Raw genomic sequence first — 25627 nt, 5'->3', positions numbered from 1 at the left:
CAGGAAGAAGAACATTTGGAAACTGATTGTGGTAGCAATTGGACAATTCTACTTGATGTGATTAAACTATGGAATGATACGATATATGTATTAACTTCCAATTAATAATAAAATTTAAAAATATTTGTAAAAGCTGGGAAAATATAATCTAGTGTTCAAACCCAGGAGAAGGAGCAGTTTAATCTGGGTTTGATCTCAATTATGTACACCTACAAGTGCACTGAAGTTACCTCACTCACAGTTTGAGCCTGAGATTTCTCTCTAAGCTTGGATTAAATAAGCGCCTGGTCTGGTAAGAGCCAGAGATCAAGCCACTTTACTGGGGTGGTCACACTATTGCCATCACCATTTGAGGGAATGAAAAATGTACATAGTACCTGCGTCTTCAATGCTTGTGTTCCCTGGGAGAGCTTACTTGGTCATGTGCATCTAAGCACACAACCTTGGTTACCCAGGAAACCAAGGCTAAGTGGGTCTGGATGCTTTCTCTATGGCCCTCATACTTAGCAGATTAGATGTAACCAGAGCAGCTCGGCTATGAACATGTTAGAATTTATGTTGATTCTTTCACAAATGTATGTGATGCTCGCAATTAAGGTTGCAAATATTCTGGGAAATGGACCAAATTGCCATTGCTCTGAAAATTTTGTGCCTGTGTGCACAAAATAAAGATAAATATTTATTCATTCTTACATTAAAATATTTACTAAGTACCTACTATGTGACAGGAAGTGTGCTAAGATCTTGGGATAAAATGATAGATGAGACAGACAAGGTACCTGATCTCTGACCTTATACAGTAGTCCAGAAACACATTAATTAAGCTTGAAACATGACTAAATAAGATTAGTTCAGGCTGAGCAAAAAGTTGGCTGTATAGCCAGATCCTCTGTTAAAACCTTTTCAAACAAAACCTTTTTAAATGTGGAGAAGACTAAAAAATCTGAGTTCTAAAACTCCCTGAAAGAAGAAGAGAAACCTCTATGAGTGGCAGCCTGGTACTTCTGAGGGAGAAACTAGAGCTAAGAAATACCCTCTCTCCCCACCCAAAGCCACAGGATGCCTGTGGATCTGTCCTCCCCACAGTGGTCTGGACCTCAGTAGAGGAGAGGGGAAAGTCCCCAATGTCCAATCCTTGAAAAATTCTAATCTGCTCCATTCCCACCCCACCTCCTCCTTCAACATATGACCTCATGCCTCGGTTCTCAAATTGGCGTGGTATCCCACACCGCTCGTGAAAGTTTGAGGAAATGTCTCAAGTGGCTGTGGATGCTGTTTAAAACAAAATCCAAAGGGCACGCGGGGATAATCGAGATGCTGGGGCCAGGACCCCCTCCACTCCTGACTCTTGCCAGTGATGAGATCACATCCATGAACTGCCAGTGTGCAACATTTGTCCCACGTAAAGTTATGCACTGTTTGGGTTAACTACAGTTTGGGTTTCATAAGCTACTGAGAAGGGTGGGTTTAAGAGAATTTTACTCACACCCATCTCCTCTTCTTAGGTAAAATGGAAGTCAAAATGAAATAGAATATTTGTAGGCTTATTAAGTATTACCTAATGTTTATCCTAGGAGAATTCTATTTTCCCACACCTTACCAGACTCTTCTAGGAAAGGTTGCTTGGTGGGAGTTACATGGTACAATAAAATGTATCCAGTATAAGAATCTATTCTTCATCCCTGGAGTGTATCTTATTTATGCATATATGATCTGGAGCCCCTGGAAAGCTGTATCCAATAGGAATTGGCCTCCTAATGATCTTAATCAACCAGGCTTTCCCCCAGTCCCCTCCAGAAACAGATTTTTTCTCCTCTCAGGTATAGCATGCAATTTCCAAAGTCCATTATAAGTAAGAGTAACCAAGATAACCATTAAACAAACAGTGTGCTCTGATTCACACCCTCTACTGTGGTCAGAACTTAATCTCATTTTATTCTTGATTGCTAGCAGATAATCCTCTCCAAAATGGGACTATAGCCACAAGCATATTAAATCCAGAATCACAATATGTAACATAAGGGATTATGACTGGAAGGGCCATATTAATTGAGTATATCTCAGGATGAACATGATTGAACTGGGACAGAGAAATTCACAGACCTCTGTACATTAACTTTGAAAGAAGTACAGCCCACTCCTTGGAATTCAGGCAGATAGGAGATAGGAGAGATTCAAACAGCTAGAGGTTAACTTTCAACACCTGATTGGAACTGTCAGGTCTGAAGTGTGCCAACACTTTTCACCATACCAGGGGGCTCAGCCAGCCTGGGTGAACCTACATAGGGGGGAATTAGCATAGAGGAGACTGACACTCAATTCACTGTGTACTTGGTGCTCAAATCAGCATCACCTGCCTATGTTGACACTCATGCCCAGAGGGGAGTAATTTAAAGAGGCCGTGGGCCCTGCTTTGACAAGAGAGTCGTGAATACAGCCGGGGTGGATGAGAAGTGTGATGGATATCCTCTTCTTTCCCCCTTCATGTTGGGTGTATTGATTTTCGGTCTGCATTTTCTGAATAGCCAGCATCCAACCTGAAGACCAGCATTTTGACAAGAACAGTCTTTAATCATTTCCTGCCACCAACCCCTGCACTGTCCACCACTACCCACCTTTGCTTTTAAGGATCTGCAACAAGTGTGATTTGGGGTGCTATTTGGTCCAGAGACAAATTCGAAAGCACCACCCGGTCTCCAAAGCAGCAGCCAGTTTCTAGGTACATGTGAAAGCAAGAGACAATTGCTCAATTAAGTGGAATCAACACAGATCTCAATGCAAAGGATGTCCTAGAAGAAGCTAAAGCTTTAGATCTTTCTAAATTCTCTTGAGTTTGATCTTTAGGAGAATGATCTTCAGATTCTTGAAATGAATGGAGGAAAAAAATGGACAGAAATACAGAAAAAAGGGAAGAGAACATAGAAGAACCCAGGGAAGTACGAAAAGACTAATCTGACAAAATTAATGAAAAATAGGAATACTTCAACAGCTCCAAATAGAAATTCAAAAAGCAAATATTAAGATATTAGAAGTGGATAATATTAAAAAACATAGAGAAATCAGTATATAATTTCCTTAAATAAATACAGATACAAGTACTTTATGCTCCAGAAATCTCTTTACTGGGTATATACTCTAAAGAAATCAATAATACAACATCAGACACATATGCACACCTATGTTTGTTGCATCAGTTTCCATTATAGCAAAAACATGGAAACAACCCCAAGGCCCTATTTTAGAGGAATGATAAACAAACTCTGGTACATACATCCAATGGGAATATTACTCACCAATAAAAATAACTCTCTTAAGCACCATAAGACATGAACAAAAGTAGAGAATATTTTGCTTAGCAAACATAATCATTCTTATAAGGAAATATTAAATAACACTATTATTATAAAGAAAAACAAAGAAAAAGAAACATGGTCTATACACAAAAAGACAAGACTTTGATGACTGTGAGGAGTCAGGCGTGGGGCGAGAAACAGGGAGAGCAGATATTGAGGAAGGAGGGAAGCAGGGTGGTGGGTGGAGAAAGAGAACAACATATACCGGGTTATAACAGGATATTATTGTTGATTTCATTTCTTGAGATGGGCCGTGTTTCTTAAGTGTATCTTTAAAAAAAAGGAAAGAATAAAATAGAATCAAAACTACAATATCCTTGGATCCAGTGTAATTGGAAACATCTCAGTGCTGGCAGGGGTCTCGGCATCAGAATGGGTCCATTTGTCCTATCAGCTGCTAGGTCTCCCAGGGTGTGAGCAGAGAGTCTCTCCTACCTCCAAGGAGGAAATACCAGATTTCCCAGAATTCTCAGGAGAAGGCTTCTCACAGAAGCCTCACTGGTTATGATCCAATCGACAGAATAGACTCCACCCTTTCACTCATATCAAATTGGCAATTAGGTTTCAATCATCTCAAATCGGCAATTATGTAACCACCACACTCTCTGAAGCATCACAGACATATGCAACACTAGAGGCATTATGCTCACCAAAATTAGTCAATCTTATAAACAGAAGTATTTAATACTATTATTATAAGGACAAAACAAAGTAAAATAAAAGTGTTTTTCATGCCAAAAGATAAGACTTTAAAGACTACCAGGCGATCAAGGACAGTATAGGGGCAGAGAAAAGTAAGAGACAGGAAATTAGAGAGGAAGGATGAACAATGGGAGGGAAAAACAAAGAATCCCATTTATGGGGCTTTAATGGAACACATTATTACTTATTTCATTTGTTGTAATGGGCTGTGAAACTACATAGAATCTTTACTCGTCAAAACAAACAAAAAATGATAGTGAAGGCTCACAGTCTTATGAACCCTCGAGGAGAATCCCCACCCTTCAGTTCAAACACCGAAGTGGCCAAAATAAGAAGACAAAGTGAACTGAAGTGGACTTGTAGTCGTTAGTGACATACACTTCCATTTCAAATATATGGAAGAAAAAATCCAATAAATCCAGAAAATAATATCCCTCAAACAGGAGGGAGTAATGCAAGTGGTGCAGATAGGAACTGGAAACACAGGGAATTCCAGACAGATGACCCCCTCAGGACCAGTGGTGAGAGTGGTGATGCTTGAAAAAATTGAGAATAAAAATACAACATACCCAAATATCTGGTATACTGCAAAGGTATAGCAACAAATGCACATATCAAAAAGGAACCAGGAGAATAAATGAAAGTGAATAAGAGTCAAAATAAACGTAGCAGTAACAACAATTTGAAAAAAATCCAAACAAATAAATCCTCAGACACTAGATGAATTAAATAGTAAAGATTATAACAGAGATAATGAATCTGAAACAAATTTAAAAACAATAGAAAAATCAATAAGACAAGAAGTTACTTACTCGAAATATTTAACAAAATTGATTGACCACTGGCAAACCTAACAAAGGAAAAGACAGAAAAGCTACCATTAGGAAATGAATGAGTGACATCTCAATCAAAATAAAATCAATCAAAGTAAAAAGATAATTGTACAATATTATGAAAAATTGTATTCCAACAATTTTAAAATGTAGAATAAATTGATACATTTCTAGAAACAAGTCACATACCTAAATTAACATAAACTGTTTTTGGAAAACCCCAGCAGACTTAGAACACAAAAAGAAATAGATATTGGTTATTAAAGAAAGTGAATGGTTAGAAAAGAATGAGGGCAAGATATGTGCAAAAAAACCTGATTCAATTGATGTGTGGATTGTCAGAAGAGTTGTACGAACCCCCAATAAAATTATTTTTTAAAAAAATCTCCCAACATAAAAAAATCCAGGACCAGATGGTTTTACCAGATAATTTTATTAAGCACTTAGAGAAGAGTTGCCCCAATCATGCATGAACGATTTCAGAATATAGAAAAGGATAATATATTGCCAAACTCATTTTAAGATGTAACTATTATCCTGATACCAAACCAAGAAAAATATTATCAGAATAAAAAATCATACACCAATGCACCTTATGAATACAGACACCAATAATTTCAACAATATTCTACCCAACCAAATTCAACAAAGCATAAAAAAATAACAGCTCAACATCCAGTGATTCTTATACCAACTATGTTAGGATGACTTAATATTAGTAAAACAATTAATATAACCCACTACACAAACAAAACAAAGAACCAGTGATGAGATTCAGCCAGTTTGCACTGTTTTGATAAAACCAATACTTAATGTTTTGAGTTGGGTGAACCTGTTGTTAAAATGGCAGTTGGAATTGGGTTCTCGTTAAGGTAGATGGCTAGGTAGCTACTCAGTGTGGAAATCATCAATGTATGTTCCTTACTCGTTTTTAATGTTCATTGTGCGACAGTGTATTCTAAGTGCTTGTAGTAATGCTCATTCCACCCATAGGTATAAAAAATTAGGTGGAAATACACTTGTAATATTTATTCATTTCATAAACTCATTATACTTTTGATGAAATATTACATTTTCTTTCCATTGTGTTTGTTAGTTTAGTAAACAAATATATAATATAAAGACACAAAGTACCAAGCAACCAGAAGGTGACAAACTATCATGCATTTCAGCTTTGTGTTATGCTCACAATTCCCATGAGATATTATGAGTGAATTATGAAGTTCCTGAAAGTGTTCAAAGAGCTTAAAATAATGTGAGAAAATTTTCTGTCAATTCACCAAAAGTGGACAGGGGTTTTTCAAAGATGAACATAATATGTTCAGAGAAGAAAATCTCCTGTTTCTAATATATCAAACACAATGACGTGTCTAATTGATCTACTGCTAAATGAATGGGATCCTACTCCTACATTGAAAAGATGGTTAAGGACAAATCACACAGTCAGTGATGTTCAGATAAAAGCAATGAATATTGCAAGTGAAAACTTGCAAGCAATATGGAAATATCTTAAATAAGAGTTTTGTTAGGTATTATTCAATATTTTTCATAAATACTGTAACCTCTTTTGTATAACACATCTAGTTTTGTGTATATCCTTTATTGTTCTTATTTATTAACTGTCATAAATAATAAATGTCTTCAAGTATATATATATATTTAATATTTAAAATGGTCATTAGGGCAGTGGATTGGTTGTTAGAATATTTGAATCTAATCACCGAGAAGAGCCATATGATTATAACAATCAATGCAGAAAAGGCATTTAATAAAATTCAAGATTCGTTCTTGATTAAAATACTTAACAAAATAAGAATTGAGGGGAAATTCAAGGACATGATAAAGGTCATATATACAAAACCAATGGCTAGCATCTCACTTACTGGAGAGATATTGGAAACATTTCCCGTCCCAACATGGACCAGAGAGGGTTACCCTTTATCATCATTCTGTTTAAGATCGTCTTGGAAGTTTTAGTAAGAGACGTAAGATATCAAAACAATATATTAAAGGTATCCAAATTGTTACAGCAGAAACAAAACTTTTATTTGCAGATGCATACTACTATTTACCGTACATACTCAAGTATAAGCCTAGTTTTTCAGCACAATTTTTCCTCTTATTGTATTTTTTGTTGAAATAGTTTATCTGACAGTACATTAAAAAGTGCTTTCACCATATAACTGTGAAATATCAACTCTACTGTCGCCCAGAAGAGTCATTGACTACTTTTATAATGCGCTAAGGCAGTGGTTCTCAACCTTCCTAATGTCGCCACCCTTTACTACAGTTCATGTTGTGGTGACCCCCAACCATAAAATTATTTTTGTTGCGACTTCATAACTGGCATTTTGCTACTGTTATGAATCCGGTGACCCCAATGAAAGGATCATTTGACACCCCCCCCCAAAGGGGTCGAGACCCACAGGTTGAGAACCACTGTGCTAAGGTGATTAAAGTCATGGGTAAAAGGCAGGCTCAAGCAAGACTTTCTTAGCACTTATGGTCAATCCATTGTAAACAAATACCACCCTGAAAAGTCAAGGCCAAACCCCACACAGGCATGACCCAGAAAGAAAGGCGCTGGCTGGCCCCGCTGCACCAACGGAGGAAAGGCAGAAGGGAGGTGACACGCCTGATGACATCAATAGCATGCTTGTCCCCTCACTTCTGCAAGAGCTGCTCGGTGATCTTGTGCTGGCACCGAAGGCTCTGCTGCAGAAGGGTCAAGCTCCTTAGAAAGAAGTCCCAGAGGCTGGATAATCGGCTCCCCAATGCCAGGCTTGGTCCTTCCCTTCTGGCAGCATTCCGTGTCCTTGGCTTTATCACAAGCAAGGACATCACTCCGGGCATCGAGGAGCCCTGGGACTCCATCTAGAAAGAGCCAGAAGCTCTCTGGCATGTCACATCTATCCCATGTTGCTCTTGGTTTCCCATCTCTTCTTTGCTTCCGATCCCCATGCCAGCTTCTTCTTTTTGCGAACCACGTGTGAATTCTCCGTTTCCTTTTTGGCTTTGACAAAGTTGTGGCAGGCGATGCTTTGGCGATTTAACACCAAGCTCCCGAGTAGCCAGCTGGTCACTGAGTCTCTCAGCTCTCGCGATATCGCACTCCCCCACAGCCTGGTCAATGCTCCTCTCCAGACCCCACTTGTCCAGGTTTTTCTTTTTCACAGGGGATCAAACCTATCGTTGACCCCCAAATCCCCAGTGGGCTTCTTCCACTGCGCTTCATTTGGGAATTTTTCACTTTGAGATGCTTCCTTATTCTTCAATGTATCTTTCCTGGAGCGTCTTCCTCTTTTCCTCCAGAATCTTGAGGTCGAGGCTTTAGTTCTTGAACCTTATTCCACGTATTTAAGGAAATCCCGGAAGGATCCTCTTCGCATGCATTTATGTTTGCCTGTACTTCTGTCTTTGTCCATCTGTGGGTAGATCTGAGATGGTGGTATTGTTACTCATCTGCTCTTTACTAACTTCCTGTAAGTGAAGTCGGGAGGGTTCTCAGGTGGCTTCGTCTTCAGAGCCAACATCACTTTCCTTTAGACTAAGTGGTAGTAACCCACTCCACAGCTTGTCTTCCTGCTGGGCAGCGCCACTGGAATTCTGCGGGTTCCCTGGCAGCAGTGCCCACACCAACACCCAAACAGGAAGAATCCCCAGTGTCTGGGCATGGGCTAAGTGCCGGAGACAGCAATGTAGGATATGTAGCTGTTCAGGAACTGGTTCTCCAGGCAACCATCTTAAGACATGGCCACCCTCTACCCGCCCCCTTGCTCATTTTTAATGCAGTTTTTGTGGTAAACTTAGGTGTCTCGGCAGGTATTCGGGTTGGCTTATACTCAAGCATATATGGTATAGAAAATCCCAAAGATTCAATTAAAAATTATTGGGAAGTTCTCCTGTTAACAACTCAGGGACCAGGGAATAACAAGTGATCCAAAATCGGAAACATGGAGGGTATAAGAAGCCTGGTAGGGCTTAATCGAGGGCAATATAACTGAAAGGAATTACTGAAACCCAAATAAAGGCTGAGCATGATAGTGGGGCAAGAGGAAAGTAAAAGGAAATAGAGGAAAGCACTAGGAGGAAAAGGGCATTTATAGAGGTCTGAGTAGAAGCATATACACATGTAAATATATTTTTATAGGATGGTGGAAAAATAGATCTATGTGCATATATTTATAGGTTTAGTATTAAGGCAGTGGGTGGTTACCTATTGAACTTCAGACCATAAGGTTAGCAGTTTGAAGCAACCAGCTGCTCAGCAGTAGAACCCACAGATTGGGAAAAATATCTGGCAATGATATATCAGATACAGGACTAATTTCAAAAATCTATAAAAATAAACAATAAAAACCCAACTCATATCCATTGAGTAAATTCTGACGTACAACGACCTTATAGGACAGGGTAAACCCCACCGCCCTCCCCCCACCCCGTGAGTTTATGAGACTGTAACTCTTTACAGGCACAGAAAGCTCTGTCTACCAAAAAAAAGGGGGATGGCACCATACATGAATAGACGATTTCCTAAAGACATCCAGGTGCTCAACAATCATATTAAAAAATTCTCACAATCATTAGCTAAAATAGAAATACAAATTAAAACAATGCTCAGATACCACCTTACACCAACATTCTCAGTAAAATATTTTAAAAACCTGGGAAATAATACATACTGGAGATGATGTGGCGAGATTGGAATGCTCTTATTTTGCTGAGGGGATTGCAGAATTACACAACCACTAGGGAAAACAACGGTGCTTGCTTAAACACATGTGAATTGAAATACCACATGATCCCGCAATCTCTCTATTTGGTACATACCCTAAAGAAATAAAGAACAAAACATAAATAGATACATGAACATTCATATTTATAGCAGTTTTCTATAACAGCAAAAAGATGGGGAAAAACACACCCTGTGGAGGGATGGACAAATGCACTCTGGTACATACATACAATAGAATATTATGTATGCTTAAGAAACGACAGTCAGAAACTTTATGATATGGACAAAATTAGACAAAAAAGGAACCCAATTATGCTCAACAGTCAATCTCATAAAGATAAATATTTCATAACATCATTATTATAAATGATATATAAAACAAGAAAAAATTTATTTCACACCAAAAGATAAGACTTTGTAAACTCTAACAAGGCTGGAGGCCAGGGGTGGGTGGTGGATGGAGAATGGATGGACATTGAAGGAAGGAGTGAGGGTGGGTGGTGGTGGATGGAGAATGGATGGACATTGAAGGAAGGAGTGAGGGTGGGTGGTGGTGGATGGAGAATGGATGGACATTGAAGGAAGGAGTGAGGGTGGGTGGGGAATAAAAAGAAGAATGAATCACATCCATGAGGGCCAGGGTTGGGGTTTATTGGGGTACTATCACTGTAGTATGCTTTTCATTGTATATGCTATATGACATAAATAAAAGGGACTAATAATAAAGGTGGGCTTAGTCATTATTTAAGAGCTAGGAAGAAAATAAAGTATGAAGACAGAAGAATTTGCCTGGAATATGTTTGGGAGGATGGGAAGGGAACTTCTAAAGGAAGGAAAGTGGAGACCCGTTAGAGGTGACGGATACAAACCTCAGGGCTGGACAAGGAGTTGAGAGACTTGGTCTCTAACTCTGTAATATTGTGTGTTCCCTTTACCCTCCATGGCCTTCCTTTCCTTTCTGATTCAAATGGGTTATTAAGCCGGGTTTGTGATGAAGATAGAATGAGACAATGGGTTTGGAGCAACGCGTTCAAGGTGTAATGTCACTCTGCTAACTGTTTGTTACCAGGTTTCAGTGAGATAATCGCAGAAAGTAAGAGTAAGCGCTTAGAAACTTCTACAGCAATTTGACATGCAGTAACATCCAGGCGTGTGATCCGGGGGCTTGCCTCATGAAGTAGGTCATAAAGCAATGTTGACATTGTCAAGTTGACGTAAAGGGTACTTGGCATGCGTTCCGTAATAGTATTAGGGAGACAGAACTAGGCGAAAAAAAGAAAGGGGCAATGCCAAAGGGAGGTGTAGGCACATTTCCCCCATGCCTTCCCAGTGCAAGGAGAGGGGAACGACAGAAAGACACAGTTCCTTACCAATGGGAAAGATGATGGTGAGCGGGTGTGTGTGGGGAAAGACAAGCTGTTCATGCTACCCTCCCAACTGCAGTAAGTGCAGTACATGAGTGAGCCAGGGCAAACCAAATCAAATGCACACCATGCTGTTCTTTGTCAAGGACTGGTCTCTTCTGGTCACATGTCCAAGGCACATGAGAGACCATCTTGCTTCTTCTCAATGTTATCTATAGTATGTCATGCTTCAAATGGCACCTCGGTGGATCCTCTTAGTTGAGGATGAACCGTGAGGAAGTTCTGGGAAGTCTGTGAATGGGTACAGTTGTCTGGATTTTTTTTGATAAGGAGACTGGGTCTCAGTCTCAATGGTTACCAAGACCACTCAGCTAGTAAGGAGCGACATGTGGTTGCCTTGTGTTATTCCACTCTACTTCGCTTCTCAGGGACAGGACATGTTTATGGTAGCAAGTTAAGACGGCGAGCGCTCATTCTGTTTGTGAAGTGGTAGAAGGTTTATGCGCCCCTAGAAGGAGAAGGAGGGGAGTGGTAGGAGTTAAGGTCGGGATGTAGAAACGTCTAGCACATGCAGAATCTTGGGAGCCTAAGCTCGGCGAGAGAGAGACAGACAGTAATATCTTAAGTCTAACCTTAGTTCAGACAATTCCATCATGAATTCCCTCAGTGTGTGTGTATATATATATATCCTCCTCCTTTTCCTCTTTCCAAAAGGAAAGGAGCTCAGAGTCTTTCACACAGTCCAAACTTAGAATGATTTACACTTCCTCTTAAACATGCCAGCCTATACCTTTCACAGTAAAACACAACTTGTTGAATTTTATTTTTAAAACAACTACGAAAAAAATGAGTCTGACAAGAAGCCCTGCTGTTTTTAGAAGCAATTCAAGAAACACTTATTGGGTACCTACTAGGTGCAATGTCCTGAGACCTAGGAAGCCCTGAGATTGATATGCATGAATGTGGACTTAAAATGGAGACTGTAAGATATGAAATAATAATAATATATACTTGACTAAGTATACAGGAGAGTGGGGAGGTGGGGGAAGGAGAGGAAAAAAGAAGTGCTGATACAAGGGATCAAGTAGAAAGAAAATGTTTTGGAAATGTTGATGGCATCATGTATAATTGTGCTTAATACAATTGAATGATGGATTGTTAAGAGATTTGTACAACCCCCCAATAAAATGATTATATATATATATATATATATATATATATATATATATATATATATATATATATATATATATATATATATATATATATATATATAAACAGAACTAGCTCATTCACATGTAGACGCTTTTTCAACCCTCAGGGATGAGCTCCATTTTCTTCCCTTCCTGCTCTTTGTTGCTCCAGCAGGCAACATTCTGTGATATTTATCTGCTCCCCATTACCACAGAACTGGAAAGTACAGTAATAGAAGCCCACTTTATATTGTGATTTGGCTATTCCCTCTTCCATTTTTGTCTTTTTCACTCGGCTATGAGGTCTGGAGGATAGGTCTCTGTCTTATCTTTGTTCTGTATGTCAGTCCTGCACCCCACCTTCCTGATAAGCACACAGCACTTGTTAGGTGCTTTGGGGGTTGGTTCTGAATCAGAGCTGCCCTATGTAAAACAGAACAAAACTCTGTCCAGTCCTGTACTATTCTCATAATTGCTATATTTGAGGCAATTGTTGCAACCATTGTGTCAATCCATCTTGTTGCGGCTTTTTGTCCTGTTCACTGCCTAGTTTACTTTACGAGGCAGGATGTCAGTTTCCAGGACTCTCCTGATAATATGCACAAAGGACATGAGACAAACTCTTACCACACAGCACGAGAGCAGAAAATATATATTTAATTGAGTCAAACCACAAAAAATGCAGCAAATGCTTTGTGCTCAAATGAAAGTGCAGAGAAAGGTCTTCAGAGGGTGTGTGTGTGTGTGTGTGTGTGTGTGACCATAGCACAGAACTCCTTCCTTTTTTCATGACATAAAGAGAAAATTAATCTTAGGAGAGTAGTAGAGTGATAAAATTATAGCATAGTCTTTGGGTGGTACAAACAGTTTACACACTTGCATACAAGTGATCAACATGCTTGGCTGCTGCCTGAAAAGTAGAGGTGAAAATCCACGCAGAGGCACCGCAGAAGAAAGGCCTGATGATCAACTTGTGAAAAATCAGCCATTGAAGGCCCGTAGAGCACAACTTTAATTCTGACACACTTGGGAGCATGTAAGATCTGACTTGACAGCAACTGATTAGAAACATATACCAACTACTTAAAGCATTGTTAGTGTTATAAAGAGGAGCACTGGAGCTGCCATGATTAAGTGCTCAACTGCCAACTGAAAGGTCCGCGGTTCAAATCCACCAGTAGCTTTGTGGGAGACAGTTGTCCTGGTGATCCATTCTCTTAAGGATTACAGTCTAGGGGGGCAGATATACTCTGCTCTATGGGGTTGATACTCTGTTCTATGGGGTTGCTAGGAGTTTGTGTTGACTATATAGCTTATAATAATAATTATTACTCTTGCTGTTATTGCTGTAATTATAGCATTCCTTAGCGAAGGGGAAAGAGATACTTCTCTGGAAAGAGATACTGAAGGCACCACAAATACCCTCCTTCATTTTTTGTGGCTTAGAATTCTGTCCTGCCTATTCTTTCACTTAAATAGAAAACAAAATTCTTTCTTTAAGAAAAACAGATTACAAAGTGTCCTTGCATGGGAATGTTTGGCTTTGACTGGCCAGGGAGTCATGGGATTCAATAAACATGTTGAATCCCAGATTCATCTCAGATTCAAGGTAACAGAGAGCTTTTCTGCACTGTTACCATGGCTCCATTGGCTTATTTGGCTTTCTATGAGCACATTCGAACCTCAGAGACCTTGTATTTTGATTGTTCTATTATCTATTCAGGACCTGGAGCTGGAGGCTTGGCTGGACATTGAGGGTCTTGGTGAGTGGAAATGAACAGATTGGGGACACTGATCTGACACCAATCCATGCACAGCTCAGTTGTTGCACATTAATTCTGATCTTACAGGTCACTAATTTCTTATGTGTAACTCAATCAATACCTACATTTATTTCAAGTGAAGGCCAAAGCTGAAGTACATTCGTTGTAAAAATGAATGAATGGTGCTTTGTTAAGAATCTTTTCATAGCAAGCAACATAAACCAACTGAAGCCAATTTAAACAGGAAAAGGAAAAATGATTTTCTGCAATAATAATGGAATCTTGCTTCATCTCACATGCTTTGTACATATTATCAGGAGAGACCAGTCCCTGGAAAAGGGCATCATGTTTGGTAAAGTCAAGGGTCAATTAAAAAGAGGAAGGCCTTTAATGAGGTGGATTGCCACAGTAGCTGCAATAATGGGCTCAAAAATGACACCTATTTTGAGAATATTGAACATAGGTTTCTGTGAGGCACAAGTGACTTCATGAAACCTACCAATGACAAAAACATGGAATCCTAGAAAGACCGAAAAATCCAGCTTCTAGAAAAAGCTAAAGAAGGACATGTGACTCTAACCATTGCTGTTTTGGGCTATCTAACTCTCATTTCTTTTTTGCTATCATTCCAATTTCCTTCCAAAAAGTATTCTTTCTCATTTGAATGCAATTTAGTGGAAATATAAACCAGGGCTCTGTGGAGAAGAAGTCACCTGACCCAAGAAAATGCAGTTGGGTGCTCACTTGAGAGAATGTGAATTTTTACCAGAAATATAAAAATACTGAAAACACTTGGATTTATCTATTTGGGTTACAATGTTAGAGCAGCCTGTTCTTGCCATAAGACCATTCCCAAATTTACTACATTTTAGCCTCCCAGTGTTGCATCAGTGTTGTGCTTTTCAGGATCAGTTATCAGGCATCAAAGAACAAAAAATCATATCATTGGTTGCACACTTCCATGATAGGATCGCTGAAGACAAATGGGTGCATAAGCAAATGTGGCGAAGAAAGCTGATGGTGCCCGGCTATCAAAAGAGATAGTGTCTGGGGTCTTAAAGGCTTGAAGGTGAACAAGCGGCCATCTAGCTCAGAAGCAAAAAAGCTCACATGGAAGAAGCACACCAGCCAGTGCGATCACGAGGTGCCAAAGGGACCAGGCATAAGGCATCATGCAAAAAATAAAAAGATATATATATATATATGTATATGTATATATGTGTGTGTATATATATATACCATATTGAATGAAGGGGGAAGAGCAGAGTGGAGACCCAAGGCCCAAGTGTTGGCCACTGGAGATCCCCTCATATAGGGGTTTAGGAGAGGAGATGGGTCAGTCAGGGTATGAGGTAGTACCGATGAAGGACACAGCTTTCCCCCAGATCCTGGATGCTTCCTCCCCCCAACTACCATGATCCGAATTCTACCTTGCAGGACTGGATAGGGCAGAGGTTGTACACTGGTGCATATAGGGGCTGGAGGCACAGGGAATCCAGGGTGGATGATACCTTCAGGACCAAGGATGGGAGGGGCGATGCTGGGAGAGTGGAGGATGAGTGGGATGGAAAGGGGGAACTGATTACAAGGATCCACATGTGACCTCCTCCCTGGTAGAGGGACGGCAGAGAAGTGGGGGAAGGGAGACTCCGGATAGGGCAAGATATGACAAAATAACAATGTATAAATTACCAAGGGCACATGAAGGAGAGGGGAGCGGGGAGGGAGGGGCAAAAAAAAGAGGACCTGATGCAAAGGGCTTAAGTGGAGAGCAAATGCTTTGAGAATGATTGGGGCAGGGAATGTGCGGATGTGCTTTATACAATTGATGTATGTATATGTATGGGTTGTGATAAGAGTTGTATGAGCCCCTAATAAAATGTAAAAAAAAGAAAAAGAAAAAACTATATATATATGCTATGAGTACCCCCCAAATTTAAATTTTTATTTTTAGCTTTCTCAACAACTCTCCCAGGTACCTATATTCTTCTAATACCCATTCTAACAGATTTCAAGGAGGTTTTTTTCCCCCTGGCAACTAAATAATTCTGATCATTCACAGATAATTCTTTTAGAAAGTTGCCATCGACGTGAGTTAGTTTACTGCTCCATTTCTATGGCTTGTTATGAGAAATTTTCAGGTATAAAAATTGGTGCATTTTGTGTGGACTGTTCATTTAATGCAATTAGTTGAACCAATGGGGCAGGACTGTATATTTGCAATATTTGTACCAGAGTCTACTTCTAAGGGGCAAGAGCAGTTCTCAGGGATGATGACAAGACTAGCCACATACTCTAGACTGAGCCAACACACCCAATGTAATTTCCTAAAAACAGAAACTTTTGGTAGTCAAATTTGATCAGAAAGCATGATTGTTTGGGCAATGTTGCTGGGAACTGGGTTTAAGTAAGCAACATTATATTCATTAACCCCAACCCAGTGCTGTTGAATTTGTTCAAATTCATGGAGACCCTATAATGTAGTGTATGTGTAACTGCTCCATAATACTTCTGAGACTATACATTTTTATAGGAAAGACAGCCTTATTTTTCTCCCACAGAGAAGCCAATGGGTTTGAACTTCGGACCTTGTGGTTAGCAGCTCAATACTTAAACTATTATGACACCACGACTCCAAGATATTAATTATATCTATAGAAGAGTAATTTGACCATGAAATTCTACCTTTTGAACACTCCCACGGGCCTTGTGTTGAAGCACTCCAGAGGAACTAATTTGAGCCATTTCGTTGCCATGATAAGATTACTATACTTCCAATCTATTCAAACAGTGAATCTAGATTTTGAGAGTCCAATGCATAACACTACTCAGATAAAGATACAGACTTCCACGACCAGACTTCAGAGCTTCAACTTACTGTTTCTGAGGTGACGTTTCATTCTCACTATCATATACCAAGTATGATAGAAGGTTGTGCATATACATTTTATAATATTTGATTTAGCTCTCCATTTCACTTAGCTGAGAATAGTCACTGTTAGTTTTAAAAATCTTCTTAGCCCTCTCCATTCCATCAAGTTTATTCTGACTCATAGTGACAATGTAGGACAGGACAGAACTTCCCCGTGGTTTCCTGAGGTTGTACATTCTTATGGGAGCAGAAAGCTGTTTGAACACCAACCAGCCACCATTTGGGTCCTTAAGGGAAGAAATTTGGCAACATTTCAAATCTCTATTATATTTGTCTTCTCTGGTTTTATTTTTCCCATATTGTTCTTATTTTTTTCACAAATATTCTCCACATGATTGACTTGGGTATCATGAAGAGACTAGATTTCTAATACCATTGGAATCAATGAAATCCATTTTTCCTTTGCAATGGATGTCTTGGGCATTCTTTCTTAGTTTGATTTTAAAGGAAAATTCCAATCTCTCCTACCTAGACAATATGCAAAGACACAACTTTTATGTCATATTTGACTCTCCCAATTTTTCCCAATGAAACCTAAGTCAACTTGAGGTCAAGTCATGCATTGATGGTTACAAGCTGTCAATACGGTTTGTGTTAGATTGGGTTCTCTAGAGAAACAAAACTAGTGACGCATGCATGCGTTTGTATATGAAAAGAGATTTATATCAATTAATGGCTCACACGGTTGTAAAAATAGGTAAGTCTAGTCCAATTCAAGTCAGGTTTTTCCTGATTTGTGGAAGCTGATGAATTGGAGGCAGATGGATGAAGCAAAGTTGACAGCAGGGATATGCAAGCAGATGCAGATGTAAATGAATCAATGTTGGCCAAATGAATCCACCATCTGTAGTCAGTTAGTTCCTGAGATTGGCAGGTTATGCAACAAGAGTTCAAAGAACTAGATGCAAGATCCAGCTCCAGCAAAAGGCAAAGGGCCTAGAGAATTCAACTCTACTCAGTTTCTCTCTGATAGTAAAGGCCACACTCCCAAGGAAGTGTCATCAGGCTTTGACCTGATTGATAGGTTGGGGTCCAACCCTACCTAGGATTGTCTACTTGCCATAATCCCCAACCATCACAGATCTCCCCTTGTCAACTTGACACCTTACTCAACTCCGTAACAATACATAATCAACAAAGACAATAACAAAATCATATCTGTGCCTAACATGATACAACCAATATTCGTACAAACAAAAATGCACTAAATCTCATGTTCATCTTAATTTTTACAATGTAAGAAAATGAGAATATTTGATGCATAAGTACAAATCATAACATTTATAGTCCTCATTTCTGAAACTGGTCATGTAGTCGCAGCTGGTATTTAGACTTACCTTCTTCCATGACCCAGTCTATACTTCCGTTGCCTTCAGCCAGTACCTCAGCTGGTTGTTGTTCTTTTCCTGGTGGGATGGCCCAAACTTTCATTCATGAAGAGTCTGGGTCAGAGGTCTTCAAACATGGCCCGTGGACCACATGCAGCCCGCCAAGGACATTTTTCTGGCACACCAGGTATTTTTGCCCCATTTTTTTTTACTTCAATATAAAATATGCACAGTGTGCATGGGAATTTGTTCATAGCTTTAAAAAAAACTATAGTCTGGCCCTCCAATGGGTCTGAGGGACAGTGAACTGGCCCCTGTTTAAAAAGTTTAAGCACCCCTGGTCTTGGGTATTAATAGTCATGTCCGAATTGGGCGTTGTACTTTCTTAACCATTGACTTAATCACAATACATAATAGTATTAAGAGATGACCTGAGGAATCTCCTGGATTCAAGACATATTCTTCTTTACCTCCATTATGTAATACTAATTCGATTTCCCCTTGGTAATCAGGATCAATCCCACCACTGAATACAGTAATACCCTTCTTTTCCTGTTGATATGGAGGCATGAGGCATCCAAAGTAGACAGGAGGCATCAGTAGCTGTCATTCAATGGAATGAAACTGTGTCTCCAGAATAAGATATTCCACTGTTTTGGAACTAAGATCCCCAGACCAAAAGAGAAGGATCAGAAAGCAAAAATGAAGTGGGTAAGAATGAGTGGTATTATTTCCACTTCACGCTTCCTGGATTAGGGAATCCTGACTCTTGGAGAGAAACATCACCACGTATTGGACCTTGGTTTAGAGCATATACAGTCCCTTGGAGAACATTACCCCTACTTGGCAAGGGGTTGCCACCAAGCTGGCACCATAATTATGTTTTTAAAAATCCATTCCATAGTTCTATCAAGCCAGCTGCTTCAGGATGATGGGGAACATGGTAACACCAGTGGATTCCATGAGCATGGGCCCATTGCTGCACTTCATTTGCTGTTAAGTGAGTCCCTTGATCTGAGGCAATATAGGATCCCATGTTGCTGGACGAGACAGTCTGTAAGTCCACAAGTGGTAATTTTGACAGAAGCACTAAATGCAGGAAAAGAAAATCTATATCCAGACTGTCTGTTCAAGTAGAACAAAATGCTGCCTTCTCTGTGAAGGAGGTGGTTCTATGTAACTAACCTGCCACCAGGCTGCTGGTTGATCCTCCTGAAGAATGGTCCCATAACTTGGATTTAATGTTGGTCTCTGCTGATGGCAGATTTGGCACCCAGCAGTGGCAGTAGTCAAGTCAGCCTTGATGAGTGGAAATCCCTGTTGCTGAACTCATGTCTCTATCCCTGTCACTGTGGTCACTTAGTTCGTGTACCCACTGGCCAAGGACAGGTGTGGCTGGGGAAAGATGGCTGATTTCCAGAGAATGTGTCATCCTATCGACTTGATTGTTAAAGTCATACTCTGAAGAAATAACTCTTTGGTGAAGATTCACATGAGCCACAAATATCCATTTCAAGAGGTTTATCCATATACCTCTTCCCCACATTTTCTTGTCACCAATTTCCAAGTAGGCTCCTTCAAAGCACGTGACCATGCAACCAAGCCATTGGCTATAGCCCATGAATCAGTACACAATTGTACATTTGACCCTTTCTCATTCCAAGCAAACAGAACCATCAGATGTGCCACTTGAAGTTCTGCCCATTGAGAGAATTTCCCTTCACCGCCGTCCTTTAGGAAAGGCCACAGAGAGGCTGTAGCGCTGCTGCTGTTCACGTTCAAGTGGTACCTGTATACCATGCAGAATAACTCGTAAAGCAGACACGATTTTTCTGGTCTTCAGTCAACTGATCACAAAGAACTCCTCATGAGGCCATAGGTGCAGACTGGGAGTAAGTTGGTACTGTGGCAGAATTGGAGACATAGCATTTGGGCCACTTGTCCATTCAGCTCACTTGTACCTTCAGAACCTGCTTTAGCCCAATCTTGGGTATACCACTTCCATTTAATGATCTAGTGCTGCTATGCACATCCAACTGTATAACTCTGTGGAGGAAGACAGCCCTTAATTCATGATTAATTCAGGACAATAGCAGCTTGGTGGTCCCTGGCAAGGCTGGTTTTCAAAAGGGGAGTAGTTGTCTGCAAAGGATGGCAGAGGTTTCCCCCCAAATCCTAGGGATCTGTGCTGTGATTCACCAACGGAGGCTCTCAAAGACTCCCAGCTGAATTTCTTTGTGCCACTGGTTCCTCCGCACCTCTGGCTCCTCTGGACCAAGTTGCAAAGGTACTTGCATTGCAGCATGGACCTGTGGCAGAGACGTCTCTTGTTCTGGGCCCCTCTGACAGAGTCAATTCCTCCAGACTCCGTGGCCCAAATGCTGCCCTTGACCTTGAGCCACAACAGGCTAACTCATTGCTGCCATGGATCAAACAAGAGGGAAAGGAAAGAAGGGAGGCCTTGGATTCATGTACCGCTGCTTCACCTTCCTGCTTCCCAATCATCAGCTTCTATGAGTCTGGAGAAGCCTGACTTGAACCGAACTAAACTGAACCTGCTTCGCCATCAGTGTAAGCCATTGCTTGATTTAAATATTTTTCTATATACAGTCACATAAAAGCATCATTGGCTTTGCTTCTCTGCAGAAGCCAACCTAAGACAATCGGTACTGGGAATGGGTTTAGAGAAATAAAATCATAAAGATGAGTTTTCTAAATTTGTTCTCAGGGCTAATTACACCTAAAGACACTGAGAGCTCTGCTTCGTTGTCTGTAAGAACAGATAAGTTGTCTCTATGAGTTAGGAGGACATTGTTGATCCTTTGCAAAAAGTAGCAAAGTTAATAACCAAAATAGCACCCCCACTGAACGCTGGCAGCTTTCCCAGTCATCTGACATATAGGCTGGAGTAGTCCACCCAGATGAGGAATAGGGTGCCTCCCAACTCTAAAGGTGTGCGCCTCCTTTTTAGTTGTGGGAGGGGCCACATGCACTAGCTTATCTTTCACTTTAGTAGGGATCTCTCAGTATGCCCCACCCCACTGGCCCTCCAGAAATTCCACTGAGGTGGAAGATGCCTGAATTTGTGTCAGGTAAATTTCCTACTCTCTAGTATGCAGATGTTTTACCAAGAAATCTAAAGTAATTGATCAGTATAATGTCATCAATATAATGTGCCAGTGTGACATTTTCTTGAAGAAAAAGGTGATCAAGCTCCTTGTGGACTACATTATGACTTAGTATTGGCAGTGAGTTTGGTTTTGGTTTTCTGACCTGCATGGCCCATCGTCTGGCACCGTCTCTGACAATGTTCTGTTTTGTATTCATTAGATTTTAAGTAACGGACTATGTTTTGATATTATCCATAGGGCTTACAGTGACTAATTCCTCTAAGTCAACAGTTTATTCTTCATAGTCTGGTCTTAGTCTGGGAGTTCTGCTGAAATCTGTTCACTTGGGGTGACTATGGTAGTTACATAATCTCCTGTCAACTTGCAAAGGGGTGGAGTCTAGCCTGTCAATCAGGTTGCAGTTTAATGACCTCATTTGGAGGCACAATGGAGATCTCACTGGAAGCCAGATACATAGAGACACTTTGCTTGTCTTTCTGTTGACAAGTCACATGGAGACCCCCGATGGAACCAGAGCCCTGGATTTGGAGGAGTCATGTGGAGACGCATGCCAGCACTGAGATGCTTGTTCTGCCATTGGATCCACAAGACTTCCCACTGCTGGTCTGTGATCTTCCTACATTGGCATCATTGCATGTGTTGTGTGCGTCTGAAGAGGAATTTACAGACTGGTATCAGGCATATGGGCTGATATCAGACTTATGGACTTGATCTGGACTGGGCTGGGAGGTTTTCTTAATGTACAATTGTTCTTTGATATAGATATCTCTCTTATACATGTATGAGTCTCTGTGAATTTGTTTCTCTAGTCTACCCCGACTAACACAGTGATTCTGCTGGTATTGAAATACCAGTGACATAGCCTTCTACATCACAGCAACACAGACACCATTGCAGTATGACAAACTGATAGGCAAGTGATGGCATTCATCACCAGAGAGATGCAAATTAAAACTTTAAAGAGATACCATCTCACTCCAGCAAAAAAGGACATTGATCAAGAAAAACTAGAAAATAAGAAATACTGTTGAGGTTATGGGGGTGATTAGAGCCCGTGTACACAGCTGGTGGGATTTTTGTTTTCTTTTGAAAATAATTTTATTGGGGCCTCATACAACTCTTATCACAATCAATATATACATCCATTGTGACAAGCACATTTCCACATTTGTTCCCATCATCAATCTCAAAACATTTGTTTTCTACTTGAGCCCTTGGTATCAGCTCCTAATTTTTCCCCTCCCTCCCTGCCCCCATGAACCCTTGATCATTTAAAAATGTATATTTATTTTGTCATGTCTTACACTGTCCAGTGTCTCCATTCACCCAACTTTCTGTTGTCTGTCCCCCAGGGAGTGGGTAGATGCTTGTGATTGGTTCCCCCTTGCTGGTGGGATTTTAAATGGTACAATCATTATGGAAAATACTTATTTAATCTGTATGTTGATCAAATTATCAGAGAAACTGGATTATATCCATAAGATAGCATAACCTTTCTGGCTGAAAGTGAGGAGGACTTGGAGCACTTGCTGATGAAGGATTATGATCAAGGATTGCAGCCTTCAGTGGGATTATGACTCAATGTAAAGAAAACAAAACACCTTCACAATGGACCGACAGGGCACATCATGAAAAACAAAAATGATTGAAGTTGTCAAGGATTTTGTCTTGCTTGGATTCATAATAAATGCTCATGGAAGCAGCAGTCAAGAGATCGAACAAGGCATGGTATTATGTAAATCTGCTGCACAAGTTCGCTTTAAAGTTTTGAAACGGAAAGATGTTACTTTGAGGCTTAGGGTGTGCCTGACACCAGCCATGGTATTTTTACTTGCCTCTTAACATGTGAAAGTTGGACATTGAATAAAGAACGACCAAACAAAAATTGATGCACTTAAACTATGGTGTTGGTGAAGAATCTTGAAAGTACCATGGACTACCAAAAGGGTAAATTGATCAGTCTTAGAAGAAATACAGCCAGAATGCTCCTTAGGGTCAAGGATGTTGAGACTTCAACTCATGTACTGTGGGCACATTGCCAGGAGACACCAGTCCCTGGTCATGCTTGCTACAGTGGAGAGTCAGCAAAAAGATGAAGGCCCTAGACAAGATGGATTGGTACAGTAGCTGTAACAATGGGTTCCCACATGAGAACAAGGGAAAGAACAGCACAGGACTGGGCAGTGTTTCGTTCTATTGTACACAGGCTTGCTACGAGTAAGAACCAACTCAATGGCATCTAACAATAACAGCAACCTATAATTTTACACTAACAGGGAAAGCAAGCTTCTCCCTGCCAAAGAAAGACAGAATTACCTAGAATGGTCAAACTGTACACATGGCGGGTTTTTGGACCACACCCTGAGTCAGAACCTGTGAAGGTTTACTGGGTTCTCTTAATGCTCATTCACCTTTGAGGACTTTGAATGCCTGTGCTCCCCTATTCTTTGATGAGGGCTCCCCACGGCTTACACAATCCCTGCTTGCACTGGACAGGGTTAAACCTGGCCGTCTGCTCCACTCAGCTCTGAACTGTGTAGGCTGGTAATTTATTGCAGCCATTTCATGTGCCAGAGGGAATCTTTACGAGAATCAACTGAGCATCCCCTCAATGGGATTAACATTGGATTACTAAGTAGGAGGTCAAGCTCACTAGACACCGTGTAGGAGAAAGAAGAACAACGTATTCCTGTAAAAGACTCAGAACCCCCTCGGAGTTTTTCTCCTCTGTCCATTAGTAGTTGGAACTGACTTGCTGGCAGTGGGTTTGGGGTTAGGAAACCAAGGTTTAGAGATGTGAATGACTGGGCCCACGGCGCACAATCACCCATGTATCTTCAGCCCTGCTTTTTTGTTTTGTTTTGTTTTTGTTTTTTTAATCAGGCAGCTTCTACTTTGGCGGTTTCCAGCGGGATCTATTGAGCCTAAGTGACTCTGGGCTGGCACTTGCAGAGACAGAACACCTGCAACTAGGTCACTTCAACAGATTTTATCAAGGCACGTGGACTGTCTTGCACTTATAACAGAAATTTGTCACCTCCAGGACGTGCGGCCACAACACTTCCTTTTGGACTTCTGAGCACAACAGAATGCATCTTCATTTGAAAATTAGGAACTCTACCCAACTTGCCCCCACCCCACCCCACCTGCCCCCAAGTAGCTCTGTGCCTTTGGATCCCTTTGTCCTTAGCAGCCCGGCATCAAGCCTTTAAAAACCAAAAAGCATCTTTAGGTGTCGCTTTCCCCTAGCTTTGGGTTGTTTTCTCCTCATCCCTTTCTACCTTTTTTCAATAATTTTTTTTCACTGCCTTCAAAACAGAGGAGAAGCCTCTATTTGGCTGTGACAACATGATTTCTCCGCAAAATTTTTTTTTTGCCATATGTTTGACTTCTGTCATTGATCAATAGACTCAAATGTGATCGCTCAAACTGTCTTGGCCCAGCAGAGCTTGTCTGCTTGGGTTCTGCTGCTGAGAAATGTCACTGTGGGGAAGGGCCAGGAGTCCCTTCAGTGAGTAAGGGAGGAGAGCGGTGGCAGCTCACCCGGACCTCTTCGGGCATTCCACAGGCCCTGGGGGGCACTGAAGGCCCCAACGCATTTCTGTTGGGGCTGTTCGGAGCCAGGGTATAATATGTCACCGAGTGGGCACGGAGCGAGGGAACATCTCAGTGCCCATGGCAACCAAGCCTCATTCATCTGTTTGCCAGGAACTCTTCAAGGATAAAGCCCTACATATGGATTCCCCTGCATCTCAGTCTCAGTTGGGACACTCACCAGCTGTGTGACCTTAGGCCTGCCACTTGAGTCATTTGGGTGGATCTTTCCCCTAACTCCCATCTGAAGAATCAATTAAACCAATAATTGTTGAAGTGTTTTGGAAGATGTAGAGTGCTATGAGTGGGAAGTTTGTCATTCTGATCCTTGCCGAAAACTAGTGAGACAAAGGCTTTCTCAAATCTTCATCCTCTGAATTGTCTCTCTAAAAGAATGAGTCTGGAGCGGTGTGGTTTGCAGAGCAATTCTCACTGATTAATGCACTGCGAACGTCACAATTATCCGTAGATGATGGAAGAAAGATAACTTAGCAGTTGCTAAATTATTTGTAAACGCTCCTACTCAACAGTTACCTATGAGTATCCTTCACTTCTAGCCATCTCAGTCTCCACGTCTCCCCTCTCCGCCCCCAAAGATCCTGGACCTGAAGGGAAGGTGAGTTGGTGGTGTGCGGCATCTATCTCCTTTTCTCTGTTGCGATACAGCTGTGCCTTTACTTTTGTAAATTCCTTCATCAC

General features: G+C 40.8%; 2 pseudogenes; both read right to left on the bottom strand.

The window, feature by feature from the left end:
* Window positions 1-7797: 7797 nt before the first annotated feature.
* LOC142431701 (protein FAM204A pseudogene) lies at window positions 7798-18773 on the bottom strand (annotated as a pseudogene).
* Window positions 18774-18930: 157 nt separating this feature from the next.
* On the bottom strand, window positions 18931-21482 carry LOC142431700 (uncharacterized; annotated as a pseudogene).
* Between the last annotated feature and the right edge of the window lie 4145 nt (window positions 21483-25627).

This window comes from Tenrec ecaudatus, chromosome 18, assembly GCF_050624435.1.
Source record: "Tenrec ecaudatus isolate mTenEca1 chromosome 18, mTenEca1.hap1, whole genome shotgun sequence".
Classification (NCBI taxonomy): Eukaryota; Metazoa; Chordata; class Mammalia; order Afrosoricida; family Tenrecidae; genus Tenrec; species Tenrec ecaudatus.
The sequence above is the reverse complement of the archived record's forward strand: the minus strand, read 5'-3'. Positions and strand labels throughout refer to the sequence as shown.